Source organism: Scatophagus argus, chromosome 17, assembly GCF_020382885.2.
Source record: "Scatophagus argus isolate fScaArg1 chromosome 17, fScaArg1.pri, whole genome shotgun sequence".
NCBI lineage: Eukaryota > Metazoa > Chordata > Actinopteri > Scatophagidae > Scatophagus > Scatophagus argus.
The window spans coordinates 2,688,359-2,705,073 of NC_058509.1; positions in this window are offsets into that span (position 1 = coordinate 2,688,359).

Consider the following 16,715-nt stretch of genomic DNA (forward strand, 5'->3'; position numbering starts at 1 on the left):
AACAGTTCTATTGTCTTTAACTTCAGTATCATGTCCCCATATGAGTGAACAATACAATAAACCCTCTTAAATCGACCATTTGGTGGTCAGTGCTGCAAGTTTACTAAGGACGACTTTAGACTCTGTTGCTCCGCTAAAAAAGAAACTCAAAGCAAAAGAGACTTGCACCCTGGTATAATACACAGGTTCGCAAATTAAAGCAAAATGTGCAAAAACTTGAGAGGAAATGGTGTTCCTCCAAACTTACTGAATCTCGCTCAATCTGGCAAGACAATCTTAGATTATATAGGAAGGCCCTACGGACTGCCAGAACAGCCTATTAGTCAAAATTAATTGAGGATAACAAGCATAATCCCAGGTTTCTCTTCAGCACTGTAGCCAGGCTGACAGAGAGCCACAGTGCTATCGAGCCTTGTATCCGTGTGACCCTCAGCAGCAATGACTTTATAACCTTTTTTAACGACAAGATCTTAAACATTAGAGACAAAATTCAGCACCTACTGACCTCAGCTGATACTGATCTAACATCAAACACTAGTGTCTTAGAACCAACAGTAGAAACAGATAATCATCTTGACTCACCTATTGATCCCCATCAGCTATACTCACTCGTATATTCATCCAAGCCAACAACATGCCTCTTAGACCCCATCCCTACTAACCTTCTCAAAGAAGCTTTACCCTTACTTAGCACCTGTCTATTAGACCTGATCAATCTGTCCCTGATAACAGGCTATGTACCCCAGTCCTTTAAAGTAGCTGTAGTCAAACCTCTCCTTAAAAAACACACACTTGATCCAGAGGTTTTAAGCATCGTCACCAAACTGGACAAAGCAGACATCAGGACCAACTGGGGTAAGACTGAGATTAGAGGAGACTGAAGTGAATGTCTGTGGTTTGTGGAGCGTTTTAGCTGTTTGCTTCCACTGCAGCTGGAAATTAATGTTTTCCAAAAAAGTATTGATAATAAACCAATTAGACAGTGTAATCAAACTGCTGTACGTTTTGGCCAATTTTCAGATCAACTGTTTTTTGATAAACTGAAGAAAACTACAAAACAAGTTTCTTGGGTATTTTTTAGGGTTTGGGTTACAGAAACACATTTAAGCTGAGGGGTCAAGTCACATGATCATCTTCATCTTTGCTGCTGTGTTTGTTCCTGCTGCCATCGCTGCAGCTGGATTGATCGTTTACTGGAGGAGGAGATGAAGAATATAAAGACGTCAGGACTTTGAGTTTAGTCTTTGAGTTGGTGCTTTCATCAAACGTGTTTCAAACTTGAAACATTTCGTGCAGCTAACATTTTAAGACTCGCAGCTTTTATGTCATGATAATGTGATGACTGTCGGGAGGTGAAGGTGGTGGACAGAATCAGAATCAGAATTCCTTTATTTATGCCTGAAGGGAAATTCTTATTCTTACAGACATTACACTTGCAGTATTCCCGACCAAGAAAGGTGAAAAGTATAAAAGTAGGATAAAGTGATTAGATACACAAGTAGGGTACTGGTCAAACACTGAAAATAATCCTAGATGATCAAGGATCTGCCTTAAACACCTGAAGGTATATAAACACTACTAGGAAAACGTAGAGTAAGATGAACAAAAGTATGTGAGATGATTCATTTTGACACATCCTGTCCGTTATTACCATTTTGTATCTCTACAAATGAGTGTCAGCATCAAGTTTACTGTTTTTGTACTGATGTTTTGTTTTTCAATAAAGTCCTCAACTTTCAAACATTCATCTCCTTTTGTTCACACACTCATCTGTGACTTCAGTCACAGCTGTATTATGGACCAACACCCAAAATGTGTTTTTATTTAAAGTTCTGGAGGAAGCAATTTCATCTGAATTGATACAACAGACTGCTGGCTGCTGACAGAAATGACTGCTCAGTGTTATTTGTTTTAGATTTAAGGGCCTCCTTTGGCACAATCAACACCAGAATCCTCATAACACGTTTTTTTTAGTTGTATCGCACATCTGATAACAACTGGACGACTCGGACCTGTGTGAGCAGCACAAGTCGCACGACATCTGATCTTTTCAATTCTGAATTGGGCCACTTTGATATGTTGTCCTGATGGATATGTGTGTGAACAGTCCAATCAGAGTCTGTGTGGTTTTATTCTTCCACTGAGCATGCTCACATCGCTGCTACATCATTCTTCATCAGTCATCAGCAGTGGTGGACAAAACCAAATATGGAGGATCACAGCAACAACAACTGGGAGACAGGAGGTTGCAAATTTAACAGATAAACATGAGGATGTTTCACTCACAGCCCTCATTTGCCTTCTTGCCCTCAGCCTGAAAAGCTGGAGTGTCACCACATGTTGTTCCCACAGCAGATACTAAATTAAAAGAAAAACAGTAAGAAATGACAATTACAGTGACATACAAAGATGAATGTGTGAGGTTAAATATGTCCACCACAACCTTCGATCTGTTCAGTGGTTCAGTGCTGCACCTTGGGGCTCAGACTGTCTTTCCCGATGTGACCACTAGAGGGCAACAAGCGTCTGAAATCCCTCAGCTGTCACCACAGAGACGACAAGCTGCCAGACGATTTTCACTCTGTACAATTTAAAAGGTTTAAAGTAATATTAAACTGTAACACCCCGTATAACTGTTGATAATATGATAATGTTATCAATTTATTGAAAAAGTACTGTGAGAGGCAGCAAGACCTTTCAGTTTCCTCTTAAAGGCACAGCGGGTCATTTCTGCTGATTGGGGTCTCTCAGTGAGACGTAAGCAGTGTGGGATCATGGGAGTTGTTGTCCTTACTGTCAAACAAGCACAACTGATGGTGTAAATCTATCTGATGTGACTCAGACAATAATATTTTAGAGTTTTATTCACCTTAAGTTTAAACGTGCTGGTCGACTTCCTTCCTCACCTGACTCCCCTGGGAGTTAGCAGCAGGTGACCAGATGAAAGGCATTATGTGGAATAGAATTCTCTGGGTACAAACTAAAATACCCAACAAAATGCAATGAAGGTTAAGTCGGTTTTAGAACATTTTAATGTGAAAATGCTACATATGATACGTTTAAGTCTTCAGTGTCTGGTTTATGGATTGCAGTTAAACTGAACTACAACATAGTGACTGTTAAGCGCTGAGAGAGACGAGATGAATTAAACCTGCTGACAGATTCAGGTAAAAATAAAAATACTGAGGAGAAAAAGCAAACTTGAACACTGACTAAATGAAAAGGAGGCCTGTCTCAGCCTCAGACAAAAGTTCATTCGCTTCATGATGAAGAAGCTTCTTCTTTACGGGCTCCTCTTTTCTGACTGAGGTTTTCCAGCATCTTCATTCACGCTGGCAGCTTTTTGGTCGGATCGACGCCTGTTTTTGTAACGCGTCGATCAGAACGTAGACCAAAGAATTCAGGTTTTGTGCTGGATGTGCACCGCTACACATTCTCCATATCCAACTGAATCTGAATCCTGAACTGCACACCTTTTCGTGACGCTGGTGGACATCAAGTTATGTTCCATTTTATCTGCATCTTAATCTGTGGACTGCAGCTGATTGTTATAATCCACTACAGATTAAATTGTTAATTAAATAGATAACAGGGCATTGAAGACAAAAACTCCCACTGCCAAAGATCGTCTTTAAGATCATGTTTGCTCTGTCCTGGCTTTCAAGTGTTGGTTCAAGTTGGTGTGAAAGACCTGAATCTGAAAGTTTACACTCGCTCTGGTAGATTCGTCAGTTGAGGTCTGAGCTTCGAAGCAGTTTATTGTGCTTTTATACTGTGAGGTGAATTATTTATTTGTAAATAATGTCAGTCAACACAGCAAAGGTGACAGAACACGAGTGTCCTGTTCAGGTTTTTGGAGCGAAATGCTGAACCTGTTAGTGGCTCCAAAGTGCAGGCCAAAACACCAAAAAACAATAATGTTTTTTCCATTTTAGACTTTGAGAAACGACTTCTTCACTGGAATGACAGATGTCAGGCACTCCCAGACAGACAGACAGAAATCTGAATCAATCAGTATCCCTGTCATTGAATAAAGTCTACTTCAAGTTCACACGTTCTCAGCGCCGTCTGCAGCCGGCTGCTCATTTTGTCCGGGGGAACTCCGCTGACCCCTGAGCCACTGCCAGGGATTGTCCTGATGCAAATCAGGATGGGGAACCAATTCATCGTCGCACAATTCGATTAGACATCTGCATATTGAGCATCTGCAGCCCATGAAAATCTGCCAATACCTTCCCTCCCTCCCCCAACTGCCCCCTCATTTTCTGGCCCCCACATGGGGGGCAACACCCCACGACCTCAGGGGCGGCCTCAGTCCCTGTTCCCCGCCCGCCTCACCCTGTCTCCCCCTCTTGTCCCCTCCTGACCCTGTCAGACCCAGCTACAATACCTGACCCCGCCCCACAGACGGGACGATTGGAGTTCAAGGTAAATGTCCTTTTCTCTGCGTCTGTCTGCAGGCTGCCCTGCCTGGCCCCTGCCTGGCCCCTGCCTGGCCCCTGCCCGGCCCCTGTCCGGCCCCTGTCCGATAATCACATGCACCGCTCTTTTTTTCATACTTTCTCACACACACACACACATGCAGACTGTTTTGAGAAGACATGACTTTGGCTTTCCTTTCTCCGTTGCTTTTCCATTGTAATCAGTTCTGTCCGCCGGCTCTTATTCAGACATCTCTGCCACTCAGATCGTTTCCCTCCTTTTTTTCTTGGCTCTTATTGATTCATCAGAAGCTCTTTCAGCTCTGGGAAAAGAGAGTGAGCATGTCGAGAAGTTTAAAGCAACATGTTGAGCCTTACCACACACAAAGCAAAGCTGTGACGTGATGCCCAGTGCACATGCTGGTGGAAATGCTTTTATACTTCAAGTTTAATTTTTTGTTATGTAAGTTATTCCCATTCTGTCTTGGACATAAAACATCTAAAAATGTTCACATTACTGGCTGTAATAAAGTGTATGTGAGGGTTAACGAAGTACTTATCTGAAAATGTTTTCACATGTGAACACAACCTCAAAATACCTTCAAAAGATTTTTCAAAGTCAGCTAAATAAACTCATTTATCCACTTTTATTGTTCTTACAGAAACCTGTAGGCTGAGTTCTAGCTGGCAGCTCTCGAGTCATGAAGTGATACTGCATGATAGTGTTCAAATAACCTGTAATAATAGCTCAAAATGCAGTGTAATGTAATCATGTAACCATTTAATATAACTTTAAAAACTTCTATGCATAAAAGCAAGGCTCACGTCTATGCAGTGGGCTCCGTGTTCTGGTTCTGGTCTGGTCTGGAGCCCGTCTGATGACAGTAAAAGATGTCAATGATGTCTACAAAGCATTTTAGTCATTTTTCCACTTCTGAGTCCAGTTGGACCTGAATCTTCTTTTTGCACCAGGTCCTCTGAACGTAGGCAGAATTGAGCTGAGCTGTGGACAAACTGTAATCTAAGCTGGACATTTACTGTTCAACGGACATCTCCACTGCTAACCTTTCCCTCTGCTTTGAGGCTCACTCAGAGCTGAGGTGATGCCAAGAAGGTATGAGCTTCACAGTGGGAAAAGAAAAGAAAATCAGGGAGGACTGACAAGGTTTGATTTATTTCATTTGAATCAACAAATATCATCTAAAAGTAATATAAAGGATAAAGGATAAGCAAAGAAAGGCAGCAAAGTCACTCTTTTCTAACGTGCATTAAATGGCTGTGGTTACAAAGGAGAACTGCAATGGTCGCCTCCATTTCAAATCAGGTGTTTTCTAATCAGTCTGAACATGCCACACCTGTGCTCATCAGAAACAGGAGTGAGACCCAGACCCGGTCCATGCAGCCTCATGTCAGTACTGAGTGCTCAGATACGTCCTACAAGCCAGCGTCACTCTGTGCATCGCACGTAATCCACCAGAGACAATCAAAGTTTTGCAGGTGCAACACGAATCTCCCAGCAACCACCGCAGTGTCACTCACTGGCTCAGTATGACAACCAGGCTCAACAAAAAGAGACATCTGAGAGGGTTCATCACACAGTAGGTGTGGGTCACAGTGGTGAGATCAGATGAAGATGCACTGAGGCAACACGTTTGTGTCTTCAGTGATTAAGTTTCTGTGTTTCAGTCGCTCACAAACACTCACGGCCGTCATCGTCATGCTGCCGTTCTGTGTGCAGTGATGGCAGAAGATCTCACATCCTCCACCTCAGTGAAAGTCTCAGTGCAACGTTTGTGTGTGGACATGTTGTAGACTGACATCATGTGACTGCAGCAAGCAGGTCCAAGTCCCAGTCAGCACGAGTGTCTTCTGCTAACGTTTCTGCACATTTCTGTAACGTCTCGTGTTGCTCTTGCAGTGCGTTCTTGTATTTGGTTGTATTGGGTGTATTTGCATGTGTTTTTCTCGTTTGGTCCTTGGCTGCTCCTGACCAAACCCTCATTTTAGCAGGCTTCCTCACAGGTGTGTAGGTTACAAATGGGAGTTAAGCTTAAGGATTTTTTCACACTCAAAAATGTCCAGCAGTTCAGGTTGAAGCATGAAGTCTGACAGTCTGAACGCATTCAGGACTGAACCCTCAGACGTGTGTGTTCCCCATCGCACGTGTGTGTTGGTATGTGTGCCGCCGATCACTTTGAACCTCGTCTTTCTGATTCTTGGCAGGAAGTGAGCGTCGGCAGCTCTTGGTCGTAAAACTGCTTTTGGTTGCTCTCCCAGAGTGCAGTGGGAAGGGAGAGGACAGAGAATCTCTGTGTCACCTCGCCGTGGCACGGGATGTGAGGACATCGTTGGGAATGTCAATAAAAACCGAGGACGAGCTGCTGCCTGCTCTCAGTGCAGCACAACCACCCGAATATCAATTAAAGATAAATTAACATGCAATTAAATTCAAGTTTTGTCATCTGTAGGCAGGCATGTTTATGACTATGAGCGTACAAGGGTTTAATCCCAAAATGGTTCTTAATTAAATCCTAAACTGACTTCATTTGACTTAAAATGATTTGAAGACATAATTCACGATAGAAACTCCTGGTGTCTGAGGAATATCTGCCGAGTAAGACAGACTCTCAGCACTTCTTAGTGCTGTTTTCCATCTCAGACCCAACTGCTCCAGCTTTGCGTTGATGTTCAAAACCAAAAGCATTTGTTTTGTAAAGGAAATCCTAACTTGTCTCCTGAGGAAAATAAAAGGTGAAAACCAAACTGTTGTTAGTAAAGAGATGGAGTATAAAACCTTTCACATTAGTTCCTACTTTTCAACAGATAACATCACACACTTGTGCTGCAACTTACAGACAGCTAATAATTATGTTGTCTTTTTACTTTCCTTGAAAAAATCCTCAGGTGCTCAGGAAGTGATGCTGTTTATGTTTCTGGCTTATTTGGAATAAACAGATTGGGCTCAGGTAGTAAAGAGCAACACAAGCCATCAGACTAACAAAGAGGGAGAAGAAAAGAAGAAAAGATCGGCGCCTGCCAAAACCAAAAGCTGAAATGATAGTTTATTACTGTAACGATTAGTGGCAAATCAGTTCAGGCACAGGGATTTAACTAAGATTTTGTTCTTAATTTTATGTAAATCAGAAAAAGTTAAGAGAAACTTAAGAACACATTTTGTGCAAGTGAATTAAAAACTTTACACGTATCAGTATGCTCAATATAACATGTCAAAGTCTTAAACTGACTTGTGAAAAGTTACTTGGCACCTGCTGTGTCATAACGTTACCTTTTTCAGTGAAATCTTATAATCATATAAATATAAAATTCTAAAGGTAAACACAGGGTTTTGTCTTCGCCGGTTAAGGGACGAGACAACATTTTACTGACTCGAACCATCGAACCATCTTAAAAACTGATTGAGTTGTCAAACTCTGCCGTGGGCCCAGCGTTCTCCCATCAGGGTATATTTGTAGCTACAACACAATGTTCAAAAGCTTTTGTCCCTCATCCTATTGCTGTGATCTGCGTCTCAGGGCTCGTGGACAAAAGGTGTCAAACGGAGCGTTGGACTTGGCCTGCCATGTCGTCCTGAGGCTGCTCCTAATCCTATTACTGTGGGCTGTGGAGGAGTATGGATCCTCCACTCCCTTCATCCCAGCAACTATTAAAGTCCAAGGGGGCCCTGTGTGTTTAGTCTGCATGTGTGTGTCTGTGTGTGTGTTCCTGTGTGTGTAATTGCATTGTAAGCGACTTCTTATCCACGTTGTCATAACGTGTTATCCACTGATGTGGCTCGAGGTTTGCCGTCTTTCTCAGTTTTCCACAGCGCAGGTGGACATTTTAATCACTCGCTCGTCGCTGCTGCCGTCGTTCAGCACAGCTTTAGCCGTTTGACCTGTCGGTGGTGAAGCTTCACCTTTAGATCTTTAAATCTGTGTTCGATCGTGGGATTTAGTTTATATGTACGGCTGGAAAGTCTCACAGGAATAAAACGGTAAATAAGTACAATAAGCAGACGTCAGTGGACTCTGCTGGCTTCTGAGGAGTTCAGGTCAAACTGCACTGGATTCAGCCGTAGTTCAGCAGATCGTGTTGTTTCAGATCATACAAAACTCACATCACAACTTCATCAGGCCTTTCTTCAAGGAGGCTCGTCTTTTTGAAAATGTAGTGGCTAGAGACACCACTGTTAAGTATGAAGTCAGATCTTGAACTTTTGTTTATCTTTACAGCTTGGCACCTCATTAAAGATTCAGTCAGTGGACCCAGGAAGGTAATCGTCTTCACCGTCCGAGTCAAACTTGTGATACTGAGGAGAAAAGGTTCATTAGTGTTCACGAATGCCACAGTGGAAAGTTAAATACTGTCATAAGTCTGTGAATGCATGTCGCTTAAGTGACAAAACAACCTCATCCTCTCCGTTTCTGTCTTTTCACATTTTGAACTGGACTTTCATCCATCTGCACTTTAATATTTGTTCTTAACTGGAGAATTCGATTCAGTGTTGATTCCCTCCAGAATCAACTCATCGTTAAATTTCTGACACCTCCATGTAAAAACTTCAACAAAAGTATGAGCTAAGAGGATGATGTTAGCAGTTCAAACAGAAAGTGTGAGTTTGAATGTCAGTAGTTTGGTGTGTAGAACAAACTCCAGCAGGTTGTGGTTTAACTGACAGAAGAACTGACCTTAATGTGATACTGACCAACTTTAATCAGTTTGTCAAACTCCACAATAATCAAATATCAACATCAAACAACATGCACGACAGAGAAGTTATTGATGGAGACGCAAGGTGCGCTAAGAGTTAGAAAACGTTTTCCCATGCTGAGCGAAACGTTCATTCATCGGCTGCTTTCGCTTTGTCTTATTGTGTGTGAGCAGTTTTGAGCTCAAAACGACCAGAGTGAAATGTTGTCCAACGGCCTTTTGTTTCCTCTGGGTATCACTTATCGGCCTAAACTGCAGGCCGCGGCCACACAGACGGACGCACACGCACATGCGGCCGTCCACATCCTCTCAATGGTCGCATTTGCGTGCACATTGACCAGTCAATTGGCTGTCAAATGCTACGCGCGATTAGACTCGTTTAGGTATGAGGGTCTAATGCAGACGAGCCCCCACCACCCAAAGCCTGGACTTTGTGGGGGCCCCATTCTGTGAACCCCACAGCCCCTTGTCACTCCCCTTCACCCTCAACAACCCCCCCATCCCTTTTTCATCTCACCGCCCCAGTGTCAATGTTAACGTCCAGTGGTGTCCACTTGTCGGACGTCTCCCTCCCGAGCAAAACCCCGGAGAAGAAAGGCTGAAGAAAACCAAACCTTCCCTCCTTCTTTTCTCACCCAGGCCTCCTCTTGTGTGCTGTCCAGCTGGCTGTGGCCCTTGACCCCCTGACCCTCACTCCTGACCCCTGGACCCGTTCCCACGCCACGCCTTTTTGTGTCCACCTCGCCATGGCAACACCTTGGTCACTGCTGCTGCCACGGTAACAGATGGACAGGGGCCTGGCAATAACTTCATTCAGCCCCGCCCGGAGGGGTGAGCACCATGGACAATCTGCCCTGACCCCCCCCCCCCCATTTCCTTGTCTCACACACATAGGCATAGCTGGACATACACACACACACATACACAGTGCCCCATCCCGACTTTGACACCTCCTGTGCCACGTTGTAACACCCCAGTCCCCTTGGATCCACTTCCTCAGCGGGGGCCTCTGGGTATCAAGGCCTGATAGAGTCATTAACACAGAGATCCCAGATTCACCCTGGCATGTACACAGGACATACATGGGAATAAGAATAAGTTGCTGTTATTGAAACAGAAAAGCGCATAAAAAGACATCCCAAAGTCACCCACATATCCCATTTCACACCGCTGGTATTTATGGTTCGGGGGCGTAGGAGCACTAACTTCATCGCCGTGTTGTAATTATCTCTCTGCTTCTTTTATTAGCCCTATTGTTTTCACACATCCTCTGATGAGAAAAGGGGCTGGGGGGACAGTTGTAAAGACACAGAGCTGAGCAGCGGGGGATCTGTTTGCTAACTTGGAGACAAGCGGCGAACTGAATAGCATCGCTGAGGAGCTCAATAAGGTGCAGCAGGAAAATGAACTGCAGCAGTTTTGGTGCTAATCAGTAACTAACCTCTAAACAAGGTTGCGTGTGTTTTGTGCCCTTCTGTGGGGAACACCTCTCACACAGACCCTGTGAATAGATTAAAGGGGGGATAGTGTAATTACTTGAGCTGAATGGGGTCTGCACCGTGCAGAGGAAGTGTCGAAACACACTTGTCTTTGTAAAGGGAGCTCTGATCCTCCGGGTCTCATCTCGCACTCCCCGCAGAGAGAAAACAAACACGTAAACAAACAAAATGGCGACCACTGACACCATCGAGGTCTCCCATCTCATGGTGATCAGGATTCAACTCAAGCAGTTGTGCAATAAAAAAATGGTGTGAAACTTTCCATCAGTGATTAAAAAGACCGTTTTATCTTCTTGAGGTTTACTGGGGTTTCATGAAATGTTTAGCGTTAAGTTCCTCGAGTCTGTGTGTGTGTGTGTGTGTGTGCGCGCGTGTGTATGTTTTAATTAGACCAACTGGGCTGACTGGGGAGCAGGTGGGGGGCTACCACGAGAAACCGCCAAAAGACTGACCATTGAGGCGAAATCACACAAGCGAAGCCACTTATTCAATTTTTGGGATTTCGTGTCCCCCTTCCATCCCTGCATGCATCTGCATCCCACTATCTTTCCCTCTGGTTTCACAGCCCCTCCACCCCACCCCACCCCCCTGTGTCCAACACCTCCTCATCCTACCCCCCCCCTTTTCTCTGCCCCCCCTCCCCTCTGCCGCTCGCCCAGTTCATTGTACCAAAGGAGATTTTCTCCATTGAGGCCCAGTCTCTTAGGTAACCCCAGCGCTGCATGAAATGAGGAGAGGAAGAGAGCGAGAGAGACAGGGAATGAGAGAAAGAGAGAGAGAGAGAGGGAGAGAGGGCGGGGAAATCGAGGGAGAGAGAGAGAGAGAGAGAGGGAGAGGGTGAAGGAAATGTAAAGGCGGAGGGAGGGCCGGACAGAAAGGGTTGAAGAAGGAGAGGGAGAAGGACGCAGGATCAGAGGCGGCAGAGGCGGAGTGAGAGAAAGATGGAGAAGTAGGACAAGTGCGGCCAGACGTCGACATCGATGCAGCCAAAAACTTGACCCACAACTGAGGGAGGAAGACTGAGAGGCGAGGATGACTGTCGCACATGTAAGGATGAATCCTCTGTGGCTCAGAGGGACTTTGTCACGTGGTTTTTTGCAGTAATTCTTGGTACAGATTTTTAGGCCCCAAAGGGTCCAAACACTCGGCACTACTGCGCTTTTGTCTCCTTGTCTTTTTCTCCTTTTTCTTTCTTGTCTTTTTCTTTTTTTTGCTTTGAGCTCATGTTAACTGATGTAAATGTAGATGTTACACTTTTTTTCACTTTTCAACAGGACAAGTCTTTTTGAGACGGGGTCCAGTAGCCTGCGTTGTAGCAGAACCAAGTTCAGGCCTGTAGGCCCCTTTGAAGAGCAGCATGATCACAGCCTGTTGAGGTGAAAAGGAATCTGCTATGGAGTTTCTGTCAGGAAAATGGAGCTTGTCATGTTAGTTTGAAATGGATAATAATACAAGATACACATGCTTACAGTACGTGCACTAAAGAGGGCTAGCTAACTTTACTGCAAAGTTTCATCTGTTAGTGGGAAAAAAAGTTTTACCCAATTGACATTCGTGACAGAGAAAAATTTACTTTAGAGAGTCTGAAGAGAAGCAAAGTCAAATGTTTTCCAGTTTACTGATTATTAGAATAAATTTAGAGGTTTTTCTTTTGACTTTTTAGGCCATGCGGTGGATTCTCCGTGATTTAAACTTTGTTCTGAACAGAGACTTTAAGTGACGGAAAGGACTCTCTGAAACGCTGCCATCCTTTGTGGCCATGCTGCTCTGCACCTCAATGGTGGGCACACAGCACATGGGGTTCCCATGAATAGACCAGGCCTCACCAAAGACCACATCATTTGGATAAAGACGGGCTCCCACAGAAAGAGAAAACACCTCACGGAGCGAATCAGATAAAGATAAAATGTTGCGTACGGCAAATCAGATTAGAGCAAGTCAGAGCTTTACTTTTTTAGTTTTCACCCCCCCACACACACCCCCTTGTCCCCACCCACCCTCTACACCCTCCTACCTCCAACTCAGTTAAATTTACTACCGCTGCTGCTCATGCGTCTCATAATAATGCGCTCTACCGCTGTGCTGAGTTATCATCTCAGCCTTTTGTCTTCTTTGATCCGTGTGACCGTTGGGGGGACCCACTTCTTCTTTTGTACGGGGTCACATCGCCGGCTTCTTTTGGACGGGCCTGCCCCCGGGTGGTGACCCCTCCGTTCATCATGGTGTCACCCACACAGAGGACAAGCATGAGTTAGAGCTTTCTCCCTCTCTCTCTCTTTCTCTTTTCTCTTTTCTCTTCTCCCAGTCTTCCCGCTCATTCCTCCGTTCTGGTCTGACCGTCCTTCCCTTCTCGTCCGTCCACAGACGCTGACCTGAGGCAGGCTGGGTGGGGGTCAAACACTATTATGAAACAAGGAGGATAGTTGGATGGAACTGCACCATTCGCTCTCTGATTTGAAGCCAGACCTCCGGCTGGCGAACCACAGACATCCACCCGACCATCCAAGTGTGTGTGAGTATGTGAAGGTATGGATGACCTGACGGAGGCCCGGAGCTGATTGTCCAAACGCAATTCTTGCGTCTGCCTTTGTGAAACCAGGAGTTGTGGATGGACATCACGCCCCTGACCTCTGACAATCAGCAAGGGACCGAGCGCCATGGACGGGATAAAACTCTGCGGCTTTGTGGGTGGAGGAGCGGGACACGCTGAAAGGAGACACTGAATAAGGCAGAGTGTGTGTTTATGTAAATGTAAGGCCTGTACGAATCTCTCTCCACATTTCTCGAGGTCAGCTTAACTTTTTTCCAAACAAAATCAGAATAATTTCAAGTCGGGCCTGTAAAAGGTTCCTCTTCAATTTTGTTTTAGTTTCAACAGAAAAGAGAAATATGAAATTAACATTTCTGCTCCTCGGGTCAACTCGGGTGGGCAGTGAAAATCTTAGTGGAATTTTACTTTTCCAGGCCAAGGTGGTGAATAATTAATATCATTGCTGGTTTGAAAAGTAATGGCACCAGAGACAGCAGGTGGACAGCAGCCAAATGTGAAGTGAAGAGGAAGTCAATTAATTCATTTGGCAATTCATACAACACAAATTCCTCTTTGTCAAATTCCGAAGCAGAACCCTTCACATATGTCACGGCAAATCAATCAGTTTCCAAAATGCAAAATATAATGTAAACTCTCTCTCACACACACCTAAGGGAAGTTGTGAGTTTCAACAGGTTTTGAGACGGATTTGATGCTTGGGACAGAAAAAGAAAAAAAATGCTTCCAGTGCCATTTATTTCTACATTTCTCCTGTTCAGGTGCAAAGCCCAGGACTCATACAAGCCCGGCACTGCAGATCAGGGGGTTAGAGCCTGTCTGTGGAGCAGAAAGGGCTGAATAGCTCTCACCATGTTAAGTACAGTTGAATGTGTCCGGTTCGCACTTCAGCTCCGGCGTCTAGAGAGGGTCTTGCTAAATTTCAGTGGGAAGGGGTCAGAGTGACAGAAAAGGAGAGTGAATGTGGGGAGGGAGGTGTGTGTGTGTGTGTGTGTGTGTGTGTGTGTGTGTGTGTGTGCACTTACCCTCTCTGTGTTTGCTCCTGTGAATTTGCCTCTGTGTGTTTTTTGCTGTGTTTGACAAAGTTCAGGGGGCCAGACTTGGAGAAAAGAAAAGGGAAAATGGATGGGAGAAAGTAAAGGATTTGAATGAGGTGGAGAGAGAGGGAGTGAGACGGTGAGTGGGATGAAGAAGAAGAAGGCAAACATCTGACAGAGGACGGGGGGGGGGGGCATTTTTTGGAGGGAAAAGACAACCAGGCTGCTTCACATTTGTGTGGCGAAATAGTCCGCTGCTTCACAGCACGAGTGGCGTAAATTGGTGATATTTATAGATTGAAGCTGCAGGAAGCGACAACTCAGTCTGGGAAACACGTATAGAGAAAGAGAAAGAGCGAGGGAGAGCGAGGGAGAGCGAGGGAGAGGGAGGGTGTGAGGGGGGAGATCAAGAGCGAAGCTGCATTAATATGCTAATGGCCTGAGTGAATGCACAACAGGCCCACTGACCAGGCTAATCACTGGTGGACACACACTGAGGCTAATCCCTCACACACACACACACACACGCACACACACGCACACACACTGCAGGTTAAAATATTTGGACAGTGACATATTTGCATGGCTTTGTCTCCGTATTCCAGCACAGCGGATTTGAATTGAAACACTGAGTGTGAGGCCTTTCAGGTTTAACTCGCAGATGTTTATGTTTATTTTGGGTGATTAACAAATTAAGACTCGTATCGCTTTCTTTAAATAAATCCATTCTTTTTTTTATTTATGTATTTATTTTACACACTGCAGCAGGAAATTGATCCCCAACTAAAAAAAGTAAAGAAAGAATGTTTAATGACAATATTAAATATTTTAGGTTCACACAACGTTTACAGTTATTCTGCTCCCCCAAAAGTTTGAGAAGGACAAGAAAAATAAGGCGGATAGTTTGACACGGATGCACAACACATCATATTTTACATCATACATCAGGAGTGTCACTGTCCAGATACTGAGACACACGAGGAAGAAAACAAAGGCAAAGGTGAAATGAAATTTTAAATCAGACACTGAATTCACTGATGCAGGCTTTTATGTGTCTCCTGTGCTTATCACGCTGTAATGTGTGTGTGTGTGTCCTCACTAATATTGTCATATAACAGGTAAGAAATAATTCAGAATTCAAGTAATAAAAGTAAACTTTCAAAACCAGTTTTGGATTGTTAAAAATGAAAAAGCTGAAACATGTGAATCCTGCTCTATTTTTAACAAGACATTTAAGTCTTCTTTGAGCAAATAAGTAAAACTTATTCCTGAAAGGTTCTGAGGACATAAATGCATCAATGGTTTATTTTAACTGATACAGTTATTAATTCAACCTGTAAGTTTCAGCTTTTACTCAGTAAGTATTCATTGTTTTGCCTGTTTGTTAATGGACATATGAGTCACCTTCAAGAATAATGTAACTTTGACAAAATAAAAATAAAAGTGGATGTGATTGATTACCTGACTCTGCCAGAATTCTTTTATTCTGTAGGGAAATAAATAGACAATAATGGCTGCCTAGAATAATAATAATAATAATAATAATAATAATAATAATAAGTCTATACAAAAGTTTATTAGTAGAAGTAGTGGGAACATAAATATCTTTTATAAATCATACGTGGTTATGCAGATAAAGTTGTGCATATATACTAAACAAACAAAAATGTCAGTATTTGATGTGTAAGGCCATTTTGTGCCACTAGAGGGTGATAAAGCGATCAAAACCACCACTAGCCTAAACGTAAAGTAACATTTTTTTTATTTGTTTGTTTGATTATGATTATAATTGCATTGTTTGGTGTAAGTCAGTTCGTAATACAATTTAACCTAAATAATTACTGAGTGTGCAGAGCTGTTACTGTTAGCACTGATATTTCTGGTTGCTGCCATCGCTTGAGTGAACACAGTGATGGGAGTTCAAGCTGATGTTCCCCCTCTCTGCCAGTAGATGGCAGTATGACAGTATTTAACTCCTTACCTGATCTGTGTCCTGGGGTTAGCTCATATGCTAGCAGCTATCATTTGACATGCATCATGTATTTACTTTGTATTTTTTACATGGTTTCAGAATCCATAATCATGTGGAAGAACAAACACGTGTTGATCATGTGGCATGAAATAAAGGACAAGTGAAAAATAAAGAGCCATTTGGTTTGTTATGGCTGGACACCCTACAGAGGACCTGGCATCATTTACCAGCCTCTCAAAGCACTGCCATCATCATCACCATCATCATCATCATCATCGTCATCGTCGTCCCCTCAGAGTGAAACTGGCTTGTCCTTCTGTTCTAATAAGCTCCGAGAACAAACTCACGTGAGAAATTTCATAATGTTGGCCTGAAGAATGACTTACCACAGCGTTTTGTACTTTGTGTGTGTTGTTTCAGGAGTTGGCTGTCTGAGATCTTGTTTAAGACTGAAACATGGAGAGCGTAGCTTCTCTCATATTCCAATACACTCCGCTGTGTGTCACACACAACACTGTCACTGTGTCA